Here is a 22,160-nt window from a genome sequence, read left to right as displayed (position 1 = left end):
GGGGGGCTGATTCTCAAATAATCCAGGCTGCTAATGGTAATTTGTTTTCGGGAAAACACCTTTGTGTGGATGACATGTGCCATATCCCTCACAAAAACACAAACATTGGCGCTAGGAAAAAGTAAAGGTCCCTTTTTAATTTTGTGCTTGAGTATTGCGTCATAAACAAGTACTTTTCAGCCTGGTTGTTTTCAGCATCCTGATTTTCGTACAGGGTGCTACCTGCGTTAACAGCAGTAGGGGCATGGGGGGTTTACCTGTCCAGTAATGGCCCAACTTCTTGAAGAAGATCTTCAAATTGCTTGGGCCCATTACCTCAGTCCATTAACAGTCTGTTAAGCTCACCAATCGTTGTTAATGCTTAAGCAGATGTTGTCTCAAACGAGTTACTTCAGAAGTGATTTAAGCGGCTTGTGTTACACTCCCTTATTTAACTTGTACCTGGAATTCAGACATTTCTGATGTGGAGAATTGAGAGATTAAGAAAGGCAATTGTATTTACTTTCATAGGTGCAAACATACAAACAGGACAGTAACTCCCAAGCTGGGTAAAAATGTATCTATTTTTGACACAGCAAGTGAGACAAAGGTCTGAAACGACTCCTTTATCTTTCAATAATCTCCATTGCCTAGCATGCAACAAACAGGCAGATGCAGCACTGAGGAAGAAGGCCACAGGGGGAACAGCATAATATCTCGATCATTGATACATTTAGAAATGTGCTGCAGGCAAATGTATGTGAAAGAAAAGATGCAAAGCAATATTGTACATTTCAACATGAACTTGTGAGCTGCATGCTGCGTGACAGTATTTGAAAAAATCACGTTCAAGAGATTGTGCAAGAGTAGATTTGTCCAATCTGAGAGGAAATGTTGCACCTTGTCATGGGAGAGTCAAGAACAGAACTTGGACCTTGCATTTTATATGTTTTCCTTTACAGGACTTTGTGGAAAGAAACATACAAAAATATCAAAAATATATGTCTTGGGCATGACTTTGATGGCAAAGAAAAAGTTATAATTTTGTTCTGTTTCAGGTGACAATTGCAACATGGAAAAAAATTGTGACTTTGAAGACTGCAAACGTGAATGAAAACAACATGAATGAAATCCAGGCTGGTCAGCCATATGATGTTCCAGTCCCCAAAGAGCTACAGGAAGGGTGTGGCTTGCTTTACAAAGAGAAAAGTGTGAACAGTGGCCACAAAACCATATCACTTTGCTTGGTTCTTGGTTCACAGAGACATGCCTAGGTAATAAAAACAAAGCCTGTTCATTTACAACTTCCATCCGCCACAGGTTCTGTGCAAAAATATTATACATATGCAAGAAACAGATTCCCTGAATTAGCTTGCTTATAAAAACATGATCTTTCAATCATTCAGGCCTTTGCTGAAGGAAACACTTCACACTGTTGAAAACTGGGAGTCTAACTGAAGTGATAGAAAGGGACTGCAATTACTCAAGGGGGTGCAGGACTGAAGTTGTAAATGGCCTGCAATCTCTGCACTTCAAATGACATTTGCAATGCCGACCAGGCTTCTCAGGGGCCATAAATGCCCCAGTCCTGAGCTCCAAAAGGAACTGGCACCATTTGGCTGTACCAGGCAGAAAGGTGAGAAGCCATGCAATATTTTAGAATTAAGAGAAGAAAAAAACAGCCTATGGGAACTTTACATTTGGAATTACATTATTGCTTGTAACTTTGGCACAAAAGGTCATAGAGAGTTTGTTTTTTAATGTTCATGGTGAACATCTCTATCAGATGAATATCACATTATTTGTTATGCTTATGTATTTATGGAAATTAGGCAAATGTGGATATTTTTCATGCAGAAATGGTGCATGCTAGTTATGTCTATATCCCAGCAAATGTGCCAGGGAGGCCGCTATTCTGAGCTGGAAATGGAATTGTTGTGTAAAAGTATTAGTTACAAAAGACAATAATCTATGGCACACCCACCACACATCGTGTTGAGATGAGACTCATATCATTTGATTTGCCGGAGTGATAGCAATCTGGTGAGCTGATAAGTAACATGATCACATGTGAAGAATATGATGTTTCCGAAAGTTACCATTATTAAATGCACACATCTCCAAGATGACATCACATCGAATGGGAAGGAAACTGGGTGTAGAAGTCACTTCCATAAGACGGCCTTTTTCATTAATATGCTCAATGATTACAGATGGGTTGCTTTAGTGTGATGTCGCCATTGGAACATTGTCCAATCACATACAGAGACAAATGAGATTAGATGAATGATGCACACCTTAAAGGGGAGTGGTCTCTGCTCTATGAAAGATCAAACCCATGGATTCTGGGGACACTCATTCACTCACTCACTCACTCACTCGCTCACTCACTCTGGCTGGATGTTGGAGAGGAAGAAGGAGTGAAAGGAGATTTGATAACAACAGAAAGGAGATGGGAACATATTGCTTTCATTTTGACTCATTTTATGGATTACCAGCAGAACACTGCAAGTGAGATCTATCTGGAATTTAAGAACCAGGCTTTCTTCAGTGGAAGAGACAGAAGACAGGACCCATTACAGAAAGGAAAGAAGGAGACCAGACTGGGAAGGGAAGCTGACCCTATCTTGTTCCTGAGGGGGAAGATTAAACCAGTCGTTAAGAGGGTGCCCACCTGTCTGTAAGACATCCAAAAGAAATTAATTTCCAAGTATAATATTAAAAGGGAAATAATCTTGAGAGGAGTGAAACCCTAAAGTAGGATTGATCACATCCTATCCCTTTTAATAGATTAAGTACTGAGGGGGCGGATTAGATAAATAGACTATACAGCCTGAAAAATTAATAAATAATTCAGAAGTGTATGTGCTTCTGAAAGTATACATTTGATAGAGTAGATCAGATGGTTTGCATACAGGGAGATCCCTGACACCATCTCTTTGTAATGCGCAAACACAGAAGAAGTATTCTGGGACCCAAAAGGATATCTGACTGTGTACATGCCTAGAAAATAAGGTAATTTAAGTCATTTCCTGGTTACATTACCAAGCAGAGTCCTATTACCAGTGCTAAATCATTCAAGAAAAAAGGGAAATGTTTATTATTTGCTACCCATTTTCCAGCCTTTAAGTTGCACATTGAAAATGAAAAATGTAAATGTTTACAAAATAGAATAGACACACCACTGAATGGAATTTAGCAAACACATACACTGAATTTACATGTTCCTCTTGCAAGCAATTCACAAGAGGGAGTCTAAAGTAGACTTTATTTCAAATAAAGTTTCTGGAATGGGCACTCAGGGTAAACAAAATGTATAAATGCTGGTGTGTGTGTTACAAAAGTCTACATTCATGTAAACGTAGCATAGAAAAGTGATGTGACCAGTGTATTGATAATTCGACATTAAAGTTACTATTGACATTGGAATTTCATAGATGTATAATGTGTTTATATTTAAATTGGTTCAATTATTTCTATATTATTAATAAATAAAACTTCTGTCCAAACCTCTGTGTTTCTTGTCCCTAAAGAGGATGGAGGTTTTAGGGAATCAATATTGTTAAATTCGGGTTCCCAGATTCATGAAAAGAATGTAATTAAATAAATAATAATTGTCCACGCTTGATTTGGGGAGGGTGGAAAGTTCTCCCAAGTTAGATGTCACCCAATTAAAAGATCCTGCAGTGCTCAGATATGTGTGTCACCTGCGTTTTAAACAGCGTTTTAATAATTGTTTAATTACAAACAAAAAATAAAGTGTTCAAACAAATTCCCACTTTTTATCTGAATGGTTTCTCCTTTTACACGTTCATTTTTCTGTTGAAACTTTCTTGGGATGGTTATGATTAAGCAGCATCAGATAAACCTGCATCAGCACTAACCACCATCTCATTCTAAGAGAAAATATCTTTTAAAGAAATGATAAAGTAGTTTTATCGAAAGCAGCCATACCATCGACAAAACCCCGACTCTGCTCAGCTATAATCTTTTAGAGCAGTGGCCAATCCTCTTGACAATAAATTTAGATAAGATATTGAAATTGGAATTGAGTCTGGAGATAAGTTGCTATGTTATGCATTGTTTGTGATCTTTTTATCTATTCAGATATATGAAAACATTCTCTTAGTTCGAACATTCTGGTGCCTTCAGTTATTCACACATATAGCTGCAGATAAATACTGGAACAGGATCTTTTCAGAAAATATTATTCAACTTGCTGTGTAGACCATTGCACGTGATGACCATTTGATGTGTTTTGAAACCTGAAAAGGTAAATCGTTGCAAAAAGTGTAGTACATGATACCCTTACCCCAATATCTTAAAACACCTGTGAAGTTTATGGATGCTTTCTCTCTTTAATATCTCTTTAATATTACTAAGATGTTTTCTTCATTTGTCCAAGCTGTTAATGTTTTCACTGAATTTAATACTCCTCATTTGGACACAGAGTACCATTGACAGATTTCTGCCTAAGATTGTTGGAGTGATGCCGCTGAGATGGCATGACATGTTCTTGTTGTCCACAAACTCCCCAACTGGCATTGATGATAGTGCAGAGTGGCAGCGGAGTCCAGCATGGTGTTGGCTAGTATGGCTATGCAGCTAGCAGGCCTCGCTGATGCTTGGCATAGGAGCCGCTGATCAGGGTTATGATGCAGTAGGAGTGTGTTTGCTGGACCAGGGGAAGAGAGCTCTGCTCCGTAGATCGCCAATCAGGGAATCCCATATCTAGAAGAACATCTAGAGTAGGGATCTGCAACCTCTCACTCGCAAGATGTTTTAGACTACAAATCTCATCAGCCTTAGCCAGTATAGTGAATGGTCAGGGATCATGGGAGTTTCAGTCCAAAACAGATGGAGAGCCAAAGGCTGCAGGCCCCTACTCTAGATGCTCTTCTAATAAGGGATGTGCCTCAAGGCTGAGGGGCAAGGAGAGGATAAGTAGCTCTCTTGGTTTATGGGAGTTCCAGTTGTTTGACATCTCTATCCCATCCCATAGCCTATGCCTACTATCTTGTCACTATACATTTTCATTTTGTGCCTGTGACAACTGTTGGTGGGTGCGTAACATCTGCTAAAGACTCCAAATGCTTCTTTGTTGGAGGTTTTCTAAAGGCATTATGATGACCTCTTTCTGTTGTGTTGAGTCTCAGCACATTCCTTCTGCCTTTGGGGTCTGACCATCACTATTACTGCCAATCGATTAACAGTGGCCTCATGTGCTGCCCTTCTTCTTGGTCAGAAATAGATGCAAAGGACTGCTGGATTAGCGTCCATTTGATCACGAAGTCTATGTTTTTGGACTCAGATATTTATGTAATGTATGTAATGTAATAACATTTATAGAGCTCAAACTAAGGCCAAAGGCATCTAGGTGCTAGGAAACAGCAGGATGGAAGGAAAGAGTCCACTCCAAGACTTCAACTAATAAAAAAAACTAAAACAGATACATTTTTAAGACTTTCCAGAATGCTAAGTGATCCTCGATGCTATGCAGATGATTGGGTAGGGAGTTCCACATAGCAGATGCCAGAGTTCAGAAAGCCCAGCCTCCCACCCGGGCTCTTTGAAAACAAGGAACTGTCAAGAGTTTCTGAGACTCTGAGCGCAGACTTCTAGAGGGAGTGTAGGGAATCCATTTTGTCTGCAGATATTCAGTACCCTGTTGTGAACAGCCCGATGAGTAATACACAGAGGCTTAAACTCAATACGGCTGTGAACCAGGGCCACTCAAGATCAAGGGAATGGGACATGCAACCCGCTCCCAGGGCCAAGCAGGCAGCAGCATTCTGTAGAAGCTGCAATCTGAGGACCAAACAAGCAGGATGGCCCAGAGAGATTCCGTTACAATAATCAATATCCCCAAGAATCGAGTGCGTATGTACCCTGTATCCCTGACTCGACTACCTCACCTGGTTTCATTTATTTATTTATATGAACTTAAAAAGCACTTATGCTTAAGTGCTATACAAAATGAAATATAATGGTTACAAAACATCAAAATGATCAAACGAAGTAAAAGTTAATTCAAGAAAATGTAAACACGTGTTCCTAGGGGGACAGAGCGAAAAGTAGATATTATAGGAGTGAAACAAACAGAAAGAGGAAGAACATTCCAATGGTTAATAGTTAAAGGGGGAAAATAACGAAAATGAGGCCCTGATGATAAACACTCAAAAGTAAAGATGAAAAAGAATGAAGAGTTCGAGTGGGTACATAGAAATCAGACAGGAAACACAAGGAGTGGCAGGGCAATGGGTACACTTGAAGAGAATATGCAGAAAGAAAAACTGAAGATGGGCAGGAGACGGAAGCCAACAAAGATTGGCTAGGGATGGGGCAATATGGAAATGGGGTAGAGGCACACAAAGACGATGAACAGCAGTATAAAAAACAGACTGTGGAGGAGAAAAAGTCTGAGCAAAAAGCCCAATGAGAAAAGCAGTTCAATAATCAATTCACCAGAACAACATAGTACAAATGAGAGTTTTTGCCGATGGAAAAGTGGAAAAAGGGTGATTTCTACAAATATTTCAAAGCAGGTATAGTGACAGGATCAAGCTAGATTAGGTATGCGGCGAAAGAAAGACTGAGATGAATAAGGGATGCACCTACACTACGAGCAGCCGTCAATATATGTAGAGACACAGAGAGAGTCAGGACAGTAGGACATTAATTATGGAGGGGAACAGGCATTAAGGCAATAAGCAGGGAAAGGGAGAATCTCCGTTTTAGTAGTGTTAGGATATAGAGCGTGAGAGGGCATTCAAGACTTTATAGCTGAAACATCATTAAAAATGGAGCAATGTGAATGAGAGAAGGAAGAAAATGCAAAGAAGATCTGAGAATCATCAGCATAGAAATGACAAGGCAAGCCAAAAGGGCTGAATAATAGAAGAAAGGCAAATGGTATATGGCAAGAAGAGTAAAGGTCTGAGGCCGAAACGCGTGGACCCTCATAGCGCAGAGGAAGAGAAGAAGATATCTACCTGACCCATGATACAGAATGCATGCGGTCGGAGAGATAGGACAAAGACAAGGACAGAGCAGCACCAGATTTACCAGGAGAAGACATAGAAGAACAAAGAGTGATACGCCATGTCAAAAGCAGAAGAAAGGTGCTGCATGGGTTTATGTTTACAGGGTCTGTGTTTACCTTCACATGTGTTGCTGTTTATTTTCAATGTGTGCATGCGCCTGGGTGCTACCAGGCTATTTCAATGTTAACTCTTGATACTAGGTTCCATGCCAAGATTCTCAACAACTGTATATATATCTGTGCCCTTTGACTTCTGGCAAATGTGCAGTGGAGTGAAGCTGGAAGGAAGGCCTTTTCTCATGAGGACTTGCTTAATAAAGGAGCAGCTTGAAACCTTTTGATGTCCTGTGGTGGCCTACCTTATAATTCTATCGAAAAGCGTTTGAAGCTCCTTGCTCTGTTTGCCCCTCCTGTCTCAGGCTCAAGCTTATCCGTGTGCCTCCTGTTGGTGACAGCCACTCTGTGGGTCTGTGAAGCAGGCCAGGTTTGACTCTGCTCTCCGTGTGTTCAATGCTGTGTTCTGGCTGCTGGATTACCCCCGCTGCAGCCATTACTGTCCTCCGGTCCTCCTGCTTTGTTTGCGGTGTTGCACTGCTGCTTCAGTGGTGTGGGGAAAGGTGGAGGGCTGCTGGGAGTCCAGTCTTCCGACCCTTCCAAACTGGGCTTTCTCTCTCTTCCTTCCTGCCTGTTCGGTGTTGTCCGCTGACTCTTCTGGATCTGTCAGAGAGGAAAAAATTCAATAAAAAAGAGCACACAGCGGTGTGGCCGTGCATTGCCGGACCCTGGCTGTGGGATTGCTTGGCAAGGTGTTGTGGTTACAGCGAGGAGACTGCTAGCTGAAGGGGCTGGCTAGCTGTGACTTCTGTGAATGATTTTGGACCCTGGATGACTTTACACAGTTGTTCTGGTGAGTGCCTTCCCTTTGCACTTTCTTTTGCTTTTCTTCTCCTGGGACAAGTGTTTTCTTGACTGTGTGGAAGACAGAGGGAAGAGTTCCATCAGGAAGTGGTGGCTTTTGCTTCTTGTGTGGCATTAGTTGAAGTACCTCTTTGGTGCTCTGTCAACCCACTTTGACAAAACTGTTGAGTCAAGGAACCACACCAAGTAAGTCAAAGAAGTGGTCTATTCTTTAACTGCAAATCCATAAGCAGCGTGAACAAAGACCCTCAACACGTCCAACATCCAGAGTTTAACTGACACATTTTAAGCAATAACACTATGTCATAACATTCCACATTCCAGTATGACATACCACGTGGGCTCATTCTAGAATGAGCCTACCTAAACCTGCTCAGTGTTTACTTGTCAGACTCCCTGGATCCCTGACACTTATATAACACACCTCCCCCCTACATTCAAAAAAAAATAAATATTCCTTATTTACAACATCATAACAAAAGCAGAAATAATAATATATAATACAAGGCGCGGCCCCAACACAAAAACATCTTATCATTTCATCTTTGCAACTCTAGACATATTCCAGATTTGACCACTCTCTAACTCCACAGCATTTCTGAATACTCGCACAACTCTAATGGGTTCAGAATACAGTGGCTCTCCTTTCTTTGAAATCACTGCTCTTCTTATCCGAACCCATTCTCCAACCTCAACCACCGTTCTTTTCCTTGGACGCTTTTCATTGATTTTTTCCACCCATTCATCCTTGCGAACCTCCATCCTCCTTCTCACTGCATCCACAACCACGTCTGTCTTTCGCGCTCTACCCAACCAGGGTGGAGACACCAGAGTGCTGGCTCTTCGGCCCCTCATAAGTTCAAAAGAACTTACACCCGTTTCCAGACCTGGAGCCATCCTCAATGCGTACAACCTATCTCTCACCGCCACTCTCCTGTCTAGACCACTCGCATTCACTCCTCGGATGGCTTCCATGATACACTGCTTAACCCTTTCGATTATCCCATTCCCTTGGGGATAATACAAAGGAGTTCTTTTGTGCCAAACGCCACATTTGTCAAGGTATTCCAGAAACAGCTTTCCCATAAACTGCGGACCATTATCTGTAAGAATACTCTTGGGTAAACCCTCCCTTTCAAAAATACATTCCAAAAATTCTATGATTCCCCGACACATCACTTCTCTCATAATCTTAAACTCAGTCCATCTCGAGAAAGTGTCGACGAGAACCAAAACAAATCTACCTCGACCAGTTCCCATGTCAACCGGCCCCAACACATCCATAGCCAAATCCTGCCATACTCCCTCAGGTACCCTGGTTTTACTCATCGGCTGGGACACTGCCAATACATTTTTACCTGATCTTATGCAATCGGTACATGCACCAACTACTCTTTCAATTTCACGGTCAATACCCGGCCACCAGTAGTCTGCTTTTATCACCTCTTTGGTCTTACACACCCCTATATGCCCTTGATGAGCTGTTCTTATTAACCTTTCTCTTAGGCATCCAGGAACAACCAATTTGTCCCACCGATATAATAGTCCTTCCTTCACCGACAGTTCACCTCTCACTTCCCACAACGGTCTTTCCTCACCACACAACAATCTCTTCTCAGGCCACTCCCCTCTTAAAAAGTTTATGATGCGTTTCCACATTTCAACAGATTCCAATATTTGAATCCATTCTCGTTTCTGTATGATACCTTCCACCGTAGCAAAAACCATATCATTTTCACCACCCATTTTGTTACATTCCTCATCTTCACATTCTAGAATGAGCCTACCTAAACCTGCTCAGTGTTTACTTGTCAGACTCCCTGGATCCCTGACACTTATATAACAAAAACCATGTCAGAGTGTCCTGTCCAGTTTTTGCCAATTCCTGGTGAGCCTGTAGTGAAGTTGGAAGCTTGGAAGGAAGATTTCAAGATTATATTTTGGCCATACATGGCCCCTCCTTTAGCATGGAGCGCTGCAGAGTGTTGCTCATGCACACCTTGGAATTTGAGGAGAGAAGGATTTTAGAAAGTCTGCCAGAGTTGACTGTGGAGAGTGAGGGCACAGGAGAAGGAAGTGATTGATATAATTCTTATGAAACCATCGTAAAGAAGATGGAAAAACACTTTGAATAAAGACATCATACTGCAAAGATGTTATTTCAGCATGCAAGATCAGGACAGAGGTGAATGCATTGAAGACTTCCTTACTAAACTCAGGCAGCTAGTGAACAGATGAAACTTTGGCTCCTCCTATAATTAAAGACTAAGGGATCAGTTTATGTTAAAGGTCTGTGAAAACAAAAACAGGGAAGAGATATGGTTGAAGGGCAACACTTCCTTGGAGAAGGTTATTGATATAGCCGAGAGATTAGTGCTCAGCCTAGCTGTCACAAACCGTGGAAGCTGGCGGTTGTGGCCCCGTTGGCGTATGAGCCGTCATTGAGTATGCCGCCACGTTCCCACGCACCGTATTGTGACGGTCTAGCCTTTCGGGCTACGCCGTCGCAAGCCTTTTTTCCTTACGTTCAACCCGGAAGCCGACGCGTTGCAACCCTTCGCGTTCAGGCTTTCGGGTTAACACGCTGTTTTTCCTCTTGCCCTTACTTGTTTTTTCCTTCCTCCCTGTTTCGCCTTGTTTCTGCTCTGTTCCAGTGATCCCCTCTCTCCTTCTGCCTTCTACCCCATTTTTCTCTGTATTCGCTTACCTGTATGCCTCCTACTTACCTCCCACCGCCTTGTGCATGTTTGCTGGAACGACCAGGGGACTCCTACATCGGAACACACGTATTCCTCCGGATCTCCTCTACAATTCACCAAGACAGGGGTTTTTTATGCCGTAAGGCTTTTTCCCCGGACCGGTCTGCTGCGGAAGGAGTGCCCCTCCTGGATCTCCTTTCAAAGGGTCAGGGTGGCTTCCTCTCGCGGTCGACCTTATCTGCACAGCAAAGAAAAAACCTTGTGGCGAAAGAGGTTCGGAGCAAAACCGGAATCTGAAGCATCAGGTGAGGAGGAGGAGTGGGAGCGGGGTGACCAGGAATTGGAGCCATCTAAAACCGGGCCTGATAGTTTGCAACGCCAAACTGTAGCAATGGCCACCCCCGAGCAGATCCAAGAACTCATCACTGCAGTTCAGGCTATGAACGTAGAACTACAGAATGTTAAGGCTGACAACACCTCTCTAAGACAGATGATCGCTACCCGAGAGACTCGTGAGATCGACTTATCTCCTATGACCTTGTCTTCAGGCAAATTTGACGGGAGCCCCAAGAAGTTGAAAGAATTTATGGAAGCATGCTCCATTTATTTCGCATTTTGCCCCCAGACCTTTTCTTCTGATCATACCAAGGTCGGATTTATGGTATCCAACATGACCGGAAATGCCCTAGCCTGGGCAAGACCGCAAGTCCTAAACAATGATCCCGTCACTCACGATTATGGGGCTTTCTTGACCCGGCTTAGGCAAACCTTTGAGCAAACCGAAATCACGCATGTAGCAGCTGAAGAACTCCTAGATGTTCAGCAAGGCTCTAGTGATTTACTCACGTACATTTCAACTTTCAAGAGACTTGCCACCGAAGCAGGTTGGCCAGAACGGGCTCAATATACCATATTCCATCGTGGTCTCAAGGAGGAGATCAAGGACGAACTAGCCCGCATAGCCCGACCTACCACCCTATCGGATTTGATGTCTCTTGTGCTCCAGATTGATTACCGGCTGAATGAACAAAGGGTAGAACGAAGGAAGCATAAGCCCCCCGTGCCCCACACTCCTGGTGCCTCCTCCCTGCCTACGTTGCCACCCCGGAGTAAATTGGAAGAACCAATGCAGATAGGGGCTGCTCGAGCTCCCTTAACTTCAGATGAGAGAAGAAGACGGAGAGAGTTGGGCCTCTGTATGTATTGTGGGTCAAATTCTCACCTGCTTCGTAGCTGTCCGGATGTACCCCCTAGGAGAGCGGGAAACAATCTACCTCGGAACTAATGGGGACGAGTCTCTGAGGTCTAACTCCAAGTCCCTATGTCACGGTAACCATATCCTCGCCACTGACACCATGGACTCGCGTCTCATGGTGGTGGCCATCCGACTGGAAACTCCAACCTCAGTACTCCATACCATGGCCCTTTTGGATAGCGGTGCCGCGGGAATTTTTATGGACACCCAGTGGGCACACCAACAAGGGCTCACCCTGCTGAAGCGGGAAGACATCCAAAAAGTGGAAGGAGTAGATGGATCACCCTTGTCTTCAGGTCCCATAACCCACTCTACTGAACTTCTCAAGGTACTTATACTTCAACACATGGAACAATTACAGTTTGATCTTATCCGGGCCGCCCATTTCCCCATCATCCTGGGTATCCCCTGGTTTAGGAAACACAATCCCGCCATCGATTGGACCTGTAACACTATGTCCTTTGAGTCTGAATACTGTAGACAAAGTTGTTTGTCGCGGATACCTAAAGAGACTGTGCAGATCCTGGCTCCCGAACGCAAAGAAGTATGTGATATTTGTAGTATACCCCCTGATTTGGCTGACTTCCGGGAAGTCTTTAGTGATAATCCAATTTTGGAATTACCCCCTCATCGTCCGGAGGATTGTGCCATAGAGTTGGTACCAGATGCCTTAGTGCCTTTCGGGCGCATGTTTCCAATATCCATCACAGAAAAGAAGGTCCTACGCACCTACCTGGATTCCCATCTAACCAATGGGCTCATCCAGCCTTCAAGATCCCCAGCTGGAGCCCCTCTTTTTTTCATACCGAAACGTGATTCATCTGAGCTACAGCCTTGTATAGATTATAGGGGCCTTAATAGGGTCACCGTTCGTGATCGCTATCCTATGCCCCTGATCTCCGACATTTTGGAGGCCGTGCAAGGAGCTACCATCTTTTTCGAAATTAGATCTACGGAGTGCCTACCATCTTCTACGCATAAGAGCAGGGGATGAATGGAAAACCGCATTCAGAACTCCTTTTGGTTTGTTTGAGTACAAAGTCATGCCATTTGGGTTAGTCAACGCCCCGGCAATTTTTCAACGGTTTATGGACCGCCTGTTTTCTGATCTGTTGTATGTGAACACTATTGTCTACCTCGATGACATCTTGGTATTTTCGTCTTCTCCCCAAGAACATGCCCAACATCTGAAGATTGTTCTCCTTCGTCTTCAATCTCAACACCTCCTGGTCAAACCCGAGAAATGTGTATTTAATACCTCCTCTGTTCCTTACTTAGGTTACATCCTCTCCCAAGAAGGCATATCGATGGATCCCAGGAAGGTGACGGCCATCTTGGAATGGCCCGCTCCATCCTCCCAGAAGGATGTACACAGGTTTTTGGGTCTGGCTAATTTTTACAGGAAATTCATCAGACAATTCTCCCGAATTGTTCTACCTATCACAGCTTTACTCAAGAAAGAGGCCAGAAACTTTGTCTGGACTGACCAAGCCAACCAAGCTTTCCAGAGTTTAAAGAAGATGTTCTGTACCGCTCCTGTCCTGCATCAGCCAGATCAGACCCAACCTTTTATAGTTGAAGCTGATGCCTCTGCAAGTGCTTTGGGAGCCGTACTCTTACAATCTAAGGACGGAGAAGAACACCCTGTGGCCTATCTCTCCAAGACCCTGTCAGCAAGCCAAAAAAATTACTCAGTAATAGAAAAGGAATTGTTGGCCCTCAAGACAGCGTGTGAAGAATGGAGACATCTGTTACAAGGAAGTGCGCATCCGGTTATACTGCGCACTGACCATAAGAACTTGCAGGTGCTCAGGAACATGGAATGTGTCAATTCCAGACAGGCACGCTGGGCCCATTTTTTCAGCCAATATGATTTCTCTATCACGTACATTCCTGGCACCCAAAATAGTTTGGCAGATGCTTTGTCCAGGCGAGACTCACATGCCGCTCAGTTGGCTCCGCCATTAGAGTACATGTTTCCCCGTAACCGGGTAGTGGGGGTTATTGCCTCCTTCCTCCAGGATGTCAGATCTGTTACCACCCCGGAGCTGGAGATGAAGGTGCCACTCAACCAACGGAGACTGGTTAGATGGTCTGAGGGTCTTTTATTTGTAGACCGGAGGCTATGCATCCCTTCCAAGCCTTTACAACAAAGGATCCTGAAATGGGGTCATGACCACGTTACTTCAGGTCATAGAGGCATACGAGGCACTTTTGACTTGATATCCCGTTCTTTCTTCTGGCCCTCTCTCACTCAAGACGTTAAGAGGTATTGCCGCACCTGTCAGGTTTGTGCCAAGAGTAAAAATCCCACTCATAAACCTTACGGCTTGCTTGTGCAATCAGAGGCACCTGTTCGTCCCTGGTCTCAGATTTCAACAGACTTCATAGTCGTCCCAAGGGTTCTCTTGTCTGATGGTTACGGTGGATTCTTTCTCGAAACTGGCTCACTTCACTCCGCTTCCAGGAGTCCCATCCACATCAGAGATGGCAGAGGTATTTTTCAAGGAGATATTTAGGTTACACGGTCTGCCTGATAAAATAATATCCGATCAAGGTAGCCAGTTTACTTCTCGTTTCTGGGGAGCCTTATGTCAGCGGTTAGGTATCGAGCGGGCACTCTCCTCTGGTTTCCACCCTCAAACCAATGGCCAGACCGAAAGACTCAATGCCTTATTATCGACAGCAGAATTCGCATATAACAATGCCATACATACTGCCACAGGCCTTAGCCCTTTTTTTCTGCACTTACGGAATGCATCCTCGTGGCATTCTTCCAGTTTGTAATCCCCCTACCACCATCCCTACTATAGAATCCACTTTGGCAGACATAGTCTTAGCCCACAAGGTTGTTCAGCAGAACTTACTTTTGTCTTGAAGGTGATACAAGGGACAGGCTGATCGATCTCGAACCCCCTGTCCCGATTGGAAGGAAGGGGATCGGGTATGGCTATCTACTAAGTTCCTGCCTCCGTGGCTCCATCCATCCAAATTATCTCCTAGGTATTTGGGACCTTTCAAGATTTCTAGGCGGGTTAACCCCGTGTCATATAAATTGCTGCTTCCCAAGAGTATGCATCGCATACACCCGGTTTTTCATTCCTCCCTCCTTCGTCCGGTGGATCCGGACACCCCTTCTATTAGTAAGAAAGGGATACCGGATTTTGTGCCATCCTCCCCAGAGGAGTATGAGGTAGCGGCCATAGTAGATTCAAGATACAGAAGGGGCCGGCTGGAGTATTTAGTATCCTGGAAAGGTTATCCTCGTTCCGAGGATTCCTGGGAGCCTGTCTCCCACATTCATGCCCCTATTCTCACCCGACGCTTCCATAGACTTCATCCGGGTAAACCTGGTGGTATAGGTATGGGAGGGGGGTATACTGTCACAAACCGTGGAAGCTGGCGGTTGTGGCCCCGTTGGCGTATGAGCCGCCATTGAGTATGCCGCCACGTTCCCACGCACCGTATTGTGACGGTCTAGCCTTTCGGGCTACGCCGTCGCAAGCCTTTTTTCCTTACGTTCAACCCGGAAGCCGACGCGTTGCAACCCTTCGCGTTCAGGCTTTCGGGTTAACACGCTGTTTTTCCTCTTGCCCTTACTTGTTTTTTCCTTCCCCCCTGTTTCGCCTTGTTTCTGCTCTGTTCCAGTGATCCCCTCTCTCCTTCTGCCTTCTACCCCATTTTTCTCCGTATTCGCTTACCTGTATGCCTCCTACTTACCTCCCACCGCCTTGTGCATGTTTGCTGGAACGACCAGGGGACTCCTACATCGGAACACACGTATTCCTCCGGATCTCCTCTACAATTCACCAAGACAGGGGTTTTTTATGCCGTAAGGCTTTTTCCCCGGACCGGTCTGCTGCGGAAGGAGTGCCCCTCCTGGACCTCCTTTCAAAGGGTCAGGGTGGCTTCCTCTCGCGGCCGACCTTATCTGCACAGCAAAGAAAAAACCTTGTGGCGAAAGAGGTTCGGAGCAAAACCGGAATCTGAAGCATCAGGTGAGGAGGAGGAGTGGGAGCGGGGTGACCAGGAATTGGAGCCATCTAAAACCGGGCCTGATACTAGCTTGCATTAAAGAGTTGGAAAAAAGGAAAACAAGGAGACTGTGATAAATGCTCAAAATATAATTTCAAATGACCACAGGAAGGGTGGTTCCTCTGGCAAAAAGAGTTCCTCTCTTCTCAAACCTCTCAACAAAAAGAAGGAACATGCACAAGGTCCAGAATGTAGGCCGTCTGACCTCAGGGTGGATCCTACCCAGCAAGGGAACAGGTGCTTTTGTTGTGGGGATGTTTCTCATTTAGCCAAATCACCTTCATGTCCGAGACATAATACCTTGTGTATAGAATGCGGCAAAAAATTGCACTTTGCGCGTTGTTGTCACAGTGTCTCTTGCAAGTGTGTGAAGGAGATTTTGCTTGAGCAGGAGTGTAACCACTCTAAAGAGGTTGTTGAAGACAAATGCAGGGATGTGTGTTGGTCTGTGAGTGAGGTTTAGGCTCAAGCCACACAGGGTGGTAAGCCTCATGCTGAGGTGCTTGCTAATGGCAAACGTGTTTTCATGGTGATTGACTCTGGGTCGGACTAGATTATTATTGACAAGGATACCTGGTGTGCCCAGTTCCATGAGATACAATTGCTCAAAGCACAATTCAGAGTGAATGCTCATGGTGGAGTAGAGATTGGCATATTGGAGTATTATGTTGCCACTCTGGAAATCTTGGACAGTAGTGCCAATGGGGGGGTTTATGTCTCAGAGAAGGGAGACTGCCTCTTCAGCTGATACAAGCAAAGTGATTTGGATATTGTCATCAACCCCAGAGTTCCAGGCCTCATTTCCACATTCAACCAAGCTGTCTCTGCCCCTGAGGACAGCTTTGATGCTATCTTCATGGAGGGTTTTGGGATGTCTCAAAAGGTTTTTTCATAAGATTAGGGTCAATGTGGGAGTTGACACCATGGCAGTTACAGCACTTTGTGTAACCTTAGTGCTCAGGGTGGAAGTGACAGAGGAAATAAGGAGATTGGAGAGAGAGGGAATCATAGTGTTGGTGGAGGACTTGGAGTTGGTCTCCCCCATGGTGGAAGTGTGCAAAAGCAATGGAAGCATTAGGATGTGTGTTGGCTTACGTGGACTCAATAAATGAATAGTGGTGGATAGGTCCCCCCTGCCGAACATTGAAGAGATCATCAATATGGCTGCTGGTGCAAGGGACTTTAGTAACTTGGATCTGGCTTTGGCCTATCACCAAGTTGTTCTGCACCCTGATTTGAGGGATAACACCACATTTATTACCCATATAGGTACCTTCAGATTTAAGCTCATGCCTTTTGTGCTAGTTTCTGCAGCTGCATTTTCCAGCGTGTCATGCATGCTATGCTGGGGAATATAAGAGGTGGGGTCTTTTATCAAGACAGCGTCTTAATTATGAGGAAATCTGTTGAAGATCATGATAAAAAGTTGTCTCTTATGTTGGGCGAGCTTCGTAGAGCAGGACTAACACTGCAGGAGAGCAGATTGATTATCTAGAACACAAACTCTGTGGTGAGAGTGTGCTACCCAATAGTAGCCTGGATGAAGTGATTTTGGCATTACAACCTCCCAAGAGTAGACATGATGTCATGTCATTCTTGGTCTCATAGAATATTATGCAAAGTTCATCAGGAATTTTGCGGATCAGTGTGTCCACATAAGGTCTTTATGAAAAAGGATGTCAATATTGAGTGGTCAGAAGAATGTGAAAGATAATTTGTTGGAATTAAGACAGCTATTGCCAGTTCCCCTGTTTTGGGTAGTTTCGACATACAGAAGGACACATACATCATGACCAATGCTAGTGACACTACACTTGGAGCTGTCTTGCTGCAGAGCCAGCATGGTGTGGAGAGGGTAATGGCATTGCCTCTGGTGCTCTCAAAGGAGCAGAGGGTCACTATTTGGTTATCAAGAAGGAGTCATTGGCTGTGGTGTGGGCAATCCATATGTTTAAGACCTTCCTCTGGGGCAGAGAGTTCAAGGTCCTTAGTGATCACAAGCCACTGGTGAGTATATTTATGTTGAAAGAATTTGGTGGTGTTTCTCGCAGGATTTTTAGGTTGGTGACTTCCCTAAAGGAACACTCTTTGAAGGTTGCATATATCCCTGGGAAGGAGAATATCCTGACAAATATGTATCTAATTCGGTGGGTATGGGTGAGCAATTGGATGAAGAGGAGTTAGCGCAAGAGGATGTCTTTGCGGTATCTGGTGGTGCCATCACAGCTCAAGAGTGAGAACATGCTGACCGGTCTAATGAGCCCAGAGTAAAGGAAATGATCACAACATTGAAGTAGTGATTGTGGATTAGCAGCATTTCATAGAGTAAAGAATGGGTTAAGCATGAAAGAGGGTTAGATTTTCAGGTCAGGATGCGTTATTCCCCCTTCAGGGGTTAGGAGTAGAATTATGGAGGCATATTAGGGCCATTTAGGAATGACAAAGGTGAAGGGATGCCTCAGAGCAGACTATTGGTGGGCAAGTTTGGGTAGCAAAGTAGAGGAGATGGTGAAGTGCTGTGTCGTGTGCAGAATGTCTGGCAAAGTCTGAAGACACACATTCAACCTCTGAAGCCTTTAGAGTTTCATGAATATCCTTGGGAATTTGTGGCAATGTAGGATTTGGGGCCCATTACTGATAGTGGCAGACACAAGAAGCATGTGCTGGTTCTAATTGATTTATACTCCAAGTGGGTGGGAGCCAAAGTCGTGAAAGAGGCTGATTTGCGAGCTGTGGTGACATTTCTTGACCACATCTTTCAGAGGGAAGGATTCCCAAGCAAGCTGTTGACTGATAACAGGGTTCAATTTACATCCATGTTGATGAAATAATTTCTTGCTGGGACATGGGTGGTGCATCTTAGAACATCCCTGTTTATCCCTCCACCAATGTCCCAGGAAAAGTTCAATAGGACCCGTGTGGAGAGAATTTGCGTGGCCATTAAAGAAGGTAAGGAGTGGGAAACAGATGTAGAGAGAAGGGTTTGTGCCTACAGATCTGCACCACATGCAACTATGGGCTTGATCCCTTTTGAGGTACTCAGAAGAAGGAAAGTGGTCACTGTGGCATGTCCGGCTTGGTTGGGGAGAATGAGATTTGCAGAGTGAGATGAGAGGGCACTGAAGGAGCATGTCAGAGAGAGGAACAATGGCATGAAGGCTAGATTTAATTCTTAGAAAGGTTGGTGCTGAAGGTCAAAGTTTTCTGGTGCCTTGCGCGTAAGGAAGGTGGTGAGTGATGCAGATGTTCTAGATGATTGAAAGGTCAGGAATAAAAGGAGCATCGCTGTAAGAGGGTGATTGCGTTGGTATTGTGTGATGAGGGAGGTATTTTGAGGTGTGTATCTTGGTGTATATTTACAAAATTTGTGTTTTCAGGGTATGTGTTAACCTTAAAATTGTTTATCTCCAATGTGTGCTTGCGCCTGGGTGCTGCCAGGCAGTTTGCATTTTTATAGCTTCCACCCCATAGCTGGGGTGCAGATATGGCAAGTAACAGCCCTCCAGTCCCCGAGAGTGCCTCAGCTTGGGCTGTTGGCCATTACCGGCCATGTCTGTACCACCGCCGTGCAGGTGAATACCATTCGCACCTCAGTGTTCATCCAGAGTTTCTTTTTCACCCTTGGGAGATTCGCTGCTTTGGCAGCCAATCTCCTGAAGGAAGAAAAATAACGAAGTCTTTTTTCTATTTCGATGGCAGCGGGATCAGAGCAGTCACAGGGGCCAGAGCTCAAAGCTGAGGTCCAACAGGTAAGTTGTGAGAGGCGGGAGGGGGGTGAGGGTGTTAAGGGGGGTTGTTGGTTTGTAGGGGTCGGTAGGAGGTGAGGAAGCAACAGTGAGAAGCTCCTTGTTGCCGTCCCACATACAGAAAAAAGAACAAGAAATGCTGCAACCCGGGGGAAAGGCTGCATGTAGCTGGACCAGCGGGCAGAAAATGTTTATTCTCAGCACTGTTTCAGCCATCTGATTGGCCAATGGCCCTTTTCCAGGTGCACAAACTCTTGAAACTGGGTACCATGTTCTGATTCTCAAGAATTGCATATATATCTGTGCCCTATAACTTCTGGCGAGTGTGCTGTGGAGTGAAGCTGGAAGGACGGCCTTTTCTCCTGAGGGCTTCCTTAATGAAGGAACAGCTTGGAACTCATTGATGCCCTGTGGTGACCTATCTTATAATAGGTTAAGTGGAGAATGAAGAGAAGATTGCTATGTGTGACCTGTGGAGCTAAGAAAGTTAGTGGCACGTAAAAGTGCCGTTTCCATGGAATGAGCGGCAGGGTACCCAGACTGAAGAGGAAGGAGAAGATTGGACGGGGTTGGTGATAGTCCATCGGCATGTATAAACATTGGTTGTGGCAGGGTTTCTCTCTAACCTAGCATTTTATTTGCACCCTAGTATTGGTTTCTTTTTGCAGTATTTGAATTTATGTTTGTTTCTGCTTATGTTTCTGTGCAATGATGTAGTTTCTAGTGCTTCTATGGTGAATTGTGATTTGCTTCCTCTTAATAGATTGATTTATTCCCTTGATGTTCCATGAGCAACCGTCCCACAAGCTCTCACGTGGGCATATGGTATACATTACAGCATGCTAGCAAATTGAGCAACCCGTTCATAAGCAGTAAGACAATCCGTCCCTTAACAAATGTGCTATCACACAAGGATCTCCAGATCACATTCATCCGGATGGAAGACATCAGGAACAACTGAAAGCAATGAAGCAGGTAAAGGGGAAATGAGGACCCAGGCCACACACAATAAATGAAAAGCAATTGCCAACAAACCAGTGAAAACAAAGTAGTTAAGAATGCAAAAAAGTAGTGAACGTCAACTCAGTCACTCGCAACCCCATCTTCTTCTTAAAATGAAACTATACAAACACCACTCGCAGGCGATAGGTTTGTTCAGACCTTTGGCTTCAGCCTCTGGGCCAGGCCATACCATTTTCAGAGATTTCATTGATGAATTGCCGGTCAGAGGTTGGCTAGTCCTAAAGGTCTGTAGGAGCCCTTTCTTCATGGTGGCCCATTTTCCCCAATTGAAGGGTATGCCTATTCTTGGAGAGAAGCCTTGAATATATGTTTGGAGACTGCTCGTCTTCCGGGTCTACCTAATCCGTGTTTGCAGTATATTTCAAGGTTTTGAGGAGTTGTGCGTATGGCAAATGAGCTGACTTACAAATGAAAGCCAGAAGAAAGACTGTATACATTGGTGAATTCAAAAACGTTATTCCAGAGTTTCAAGAATGTCTAATATAAAGTGTTTTTTGTGATGCCATTTTTGAACAAAAAAGAATGGATTTATTAATTTAATTCTGTGAGGTCACTAACTTGTATCGCAAATAAAATATGCAACCTTTTGTTGTGAAAGTTAATTGCATCTGTAAATTGGATGTATTAAAATGCCTTCTGCCATTTGAATTATATTTGTTCCTTGCACTAACGTCCTGTTAAAAGCAAGCCTTGTCGAAGCCTGCAGGCTTGTGTATAGGCATTTGCCAGGCACCGCTAAAACATGCCCAGGTAATCACACAATTGTTCAGCTGTTGCCATCTGATGGTTAAGTATTACCTTAATGGCATTGCCTGAAAAATGCCTATATCATGCTGGAATAGTTGACTTTGTCAATGCTTGTTTTCATGGAGGTTTTGGATTGATTGGAATATTAGGCATATAACGGGTGGGTTGTACTTGCCTAAAGTGGGGCAATTCCAAATAATATCTATCACAGAAGAGTGGGAATGTAAGATGTTAACAAATAGGATGATAGAGGTTGACAGCTGAAAGATATCACGTATGTGCAAGAAAATTAAAACAAACTTATCTGGAATCCATATACCAGTAAAACATTTGCTATGCTATTTAACAGGCAACAGCATTTCCTGGCTGGGAGAATAGTTTTGATAAGTACGGCATTTGTACTATTGGTAGCAATTCGAAAACGGTTCGGGCTACTGGACCTGATAGGCAAGCAAGTATGGTGCTTAGAAATCGAGCAGAAGAATGCGTGTTCTTGCTATTTCGGTTATACAGAAGTATCTCAGGGTTTGGGGTAGTACCTCTTTCCTGTGTACAGAGTATCCTTTTCCTTGTCTACAAGAAAGGACCGAAAGAAGATCCCTGAAAACATCCATTAATTACATTGCTGGACACTTTTTGCAACGTTTGCCACATTATTGAAAAAACACACACCACTTGTGCTCAGTGGTGTAACACAAAATGTGGGCGGGGCCCCC

This window comes from Ambystoma mexicanum, chromosome 5p (genome assembly GCF_040938575.1).
Source record: "Ambystoma mexicanum isolate Mex_15411 chromosome 5p, UKY_AmexF1_1, whole genome shotgun sequence".
NCBI lineage: Eukaryota > Metazoa > Chordata > Amphibia > Caudata > Ambystomatidae > Ambystoma > Ambystoma mexicanum.
The sequence above is the reverse complement of the archived record's forward strand: the minus strand, read 5'-3'. Positions refer to the sequence as shown.